This window comes from Corvus brachyrhynchos, unplaced genomic scaffold (assembly GCF_000691975.1).
Source record: "Corvus brachyrhynchos isolate BGI_N302 unplaced genomic scaffold, ASM69197v1 scaffold59, whole genome shotgun sequence".
Classification (NCBI taxonomy): Eukaryota; Metazoa; Chordata; class Aves; order Passeriformes; family Corvidae; genus Corvus; species Corvus brachyrhynchos.
Genome location: NW_008246054.1, coordinates 507,366 through 510,863, shown reverse-complemented (window position 1 = coordinate 510,863; position 3,498 = coordinate 507,366).

The following is a 3,498-nucleotide window of genomic DNA, read 5'->3' as shown; positions in this document are numbered from 1 at the left end:
GCTCCGCAGCAGCCCCGCTCCCGCACGGCGCCGCCTTACACTGCTCACTCTGTGCATTTTGTTAATGAAAAGCATGGATGTAATTTCAATTAAAGATAATTACATATTTAAACTTAACATTAAATTCTGCACTAAAACAAAATTACATGAAATCTCAGTGTGCAGCCGTGCTGCACGGCAGCGGGTGAGGGAGAGAGGAAGGAAATGCTATTACGCAGAGGGAGCTGATCCTTTCCACAGGATCTGCTGCTGCACGGTGTTCCCCTGTCCTGCGAGTTAAATCCAGTCTGTTCCCACATGCCACATTCGGAGGCAGCTGCTGTCTCCTGCTCGTGCCGGGCACACACATGTGCTCAGCCATAACCATCGCTGCCTGCACGATGAACAAATCCATCACGCATGCCACGGGTGAGCCCGTCCCTCGGCAGGGTTAGCACAGGGCAGGGGGTCCTGCTGTCCCAGCAGCAGGCACTGCCTCACCCCAGCAGCCAGGCCTCAATGGGCTCTGACATCCGCGGGAGGCTGCTGGGAGGTGCTGCAGTTGGATAAGGTCTGGTGTTAATCCTGGCTCAGGGTCCTGAGTAAAGTTTGAAAAGAGTTTTGAATTAGTAATGAAAAACACAGTTACCAGACTACCGATTTTTTTTCGTGAAATCCAAGAAACTTGTTGGCCTCAGATCAATTTTTGAAAATTGAAAACTTTTTGATTATTCTTTATAATTTCCCCCCAAAATCCCAAACATGACATTGCATTGTTCCAAAAGCAAAAGTTTTTATTTTCTGTCCCCAAACACACTGAAAATTACAGGTTTGAGATGGCATAAATTGCTTTTTAGTCTCCTCACTCTCTGTTCAACCAGCAAATTAAAAAACCCCAATTATTTGCCCAAGTGGCTGGGTCCAAGCACCAGGCTGGCACTGCAAGGGACTGAGTCAGGTCACCACTGGCCCACCCAGCTGAGATTTGTCCCCTGGCCCCTGCAGCCCACAGGGCTTGTGGAGGATTATGAGACCTTTAGTGAGGGGAAGATGCTGACATGTTGGTGGCTCAGCTTGGACGCCATGTAAGGGTATCTTTTCCCAGTCTTATAGAGCTCCTAAAAATAGATGGCCAGAGGATGAGTGATCTTAACCTGTGCTAATTAAGGCCAGTATAAAGCTGTGCTAATGAGACGTGGATTTCCCAGGCAGGGCTCAACCCCACTCCTGCTTCGTATGGAGCCTCTGGAATCCAGGCTTAACTAGAGGTGATGGCTCTGGCTGCTGGCATGGGGACAAACCCCCTTTTCCCACCTAAGCTCCCCAAACTGCCCTGCAGAACCCCCTGGAAGCAGCTGGGAGGGGAGGGAAAGGTCCATTTGGCTCTGCCCAGGGGTCCCACAGCATCCCTGTGCCCATCCACAGTCTGTGCCAACCCCAAGTACGGTTGGATGTGGGCCAGCAGAGAGGGAAGCGAGGGCCCCCATCCCTCCAGAGTGGGCTTGTGCTTGAGTATGTCACGATGCCCTGCTATGGCAAACCAAAGACACTGTGGCACCAACAAACCTCTTCAGAGAGAGGCTTTTACTTAATAAAACATGAAAATTATTGGTGTGATTTAATTTGATCAGACATTCATGCTGCTCCTGTAATAATTATTACCATTATTGATTATTGCAATGTGGCTGAGAAGCCACAGCCAAAGGCCAGATGCCACTGTGCCTGTTCTGCTGGGCGACAGCCCACCGCCTCACAAACACGTGTCTGACACTTCCTCACCTCGCTGGACACAGGGCTGAAATTGCACGTTTGTGCTGTGTAGTGGCTGGGGCTGCCAGCAGACCCAGAACTGCACCAGGCAGTGGCCTGAGGATGTGGAAACCAAACCTGAGCTGCAGTGGTGCCTGTGAAACGCTGAGCTGTGTCACACCGGTGGTGGTGTTGAGTTGCAATGCAAACGTCACCTGCAGAGCCCTTTGCTTCTCCCCTCAGGCTGCAGTTATTTTCCAGCCCTAGAAGATGCCTGTTCCTCAGTGCACAGCAGGAAGGGATGGTTTGCCACTGGGAGAGAGGGAGCTGGCAGGATTTGCTTGTTTCTGTGGGGACATGGCAAGCAGCAGTGCAGAGGGCAGCACAGCGGGCATGGTGGGCACCATGCATGGCACAGCCAAGCTCCGACACCAGTGCTGCTCCTCCTCTGTCAAATGGTTGCAGTTATCAAGCACTGACAAGTACTATTAAAATTTATTAGCCAGCATAAAGTTTTATTTAAGGGATGGCTGGAGATTTAGTGGGCTCTGCAAGTCCTTCCTCAGGCCGGCCGTGTCACCTTTAATAACTGCCTGCGGACTGTGCGAGACAGGGGGGTGGCCCTGGGTGGCCCTACTCCTGCTCCCCCTCCCTGGGACCCCCTCTGCAGCCCCCCATGGCACTCATGCTCCAGTGGCCCCACATCCCAGCACTGCTGGTCTGGCCTTCACAATCCTGCCAGGGACACCCAGTGTTGTCAAAGGAGCTCCTCTGGCAATGCTTCCATTAATCAGTTTGGCAATCGTGAAATACAGGACATGCATACTGGAGTTTAAATCCCAGCCTCACTAATGGTTTACTACCCACTAAATCCCCCTTCATGTTATTTAACTTTTAAACCCAAGGAATATTCCAAATCAAAGAGGCTCTGTGTCACGCTTAGTCCATCTCAAAGAGCCTGGAATTAACATCCCTTCATGGCTCGACAGTGCCTGCCACACAGAGCCACCACTTGCTCCTTATTAATATTTATGATGGAGAGAGAAAGTTGCATAAATCTTGGTTGATACTTAATTAAACCCCACTTCTTTTGACTTCTTCTCTCTCAGCTTCACTTAGTGCAGACTGTGCAGCCATTAGATGCTCATCCCACATGGCACAGCCTGGCACGCGTGGTGGAATCCACAGGCTAAGTGGGATTTAGTGCCTGTGGCTCCCCACTCAGTGTGTCAGTGCCAGCGGCTGCCTTTGCCACCCAGGCCTGGCCAGTGTGGCTACAGGACAGATTGCCAAGGCCCCACAGGGCTGTGTGAGGCTGGGCTGGCACAGCACAGAACAGCACGGCACAGCTCGGCCCCAGCCCTTCTGCTTTGGCTTATCTGCATCTCGTGTCCGATCTGAGCACGATCCGTAAGAAAACAGTTAACACACGGCTGACATATCTGTGATACGGCCATCATAGCGAGGAAGCAGCTTGACCCCCAAAGGCTCCTGTGAACAGGCAGGATTGACACTTCACATTGACTTTGCTTCAGGCTTATCAACAAATCTCAGCCAGTTTTATTAAAGAGCTGCGTGTGGGACATGCCAGGCTCAGACAACTTCATTCGCCATGGCTCAGACACCAGCAAGTGCTCAGCTCACTGCTCCTGTTTATGCTCCACTGTTTATGTGTTCACTTTGCTGGTGAAATTAACTTTACAAAAGCCACTTGTGGTTTCAGTAAAAGCCCATAGAGTTTCCTGGCCCTTTCAAGAGGAGGAGAAGAGC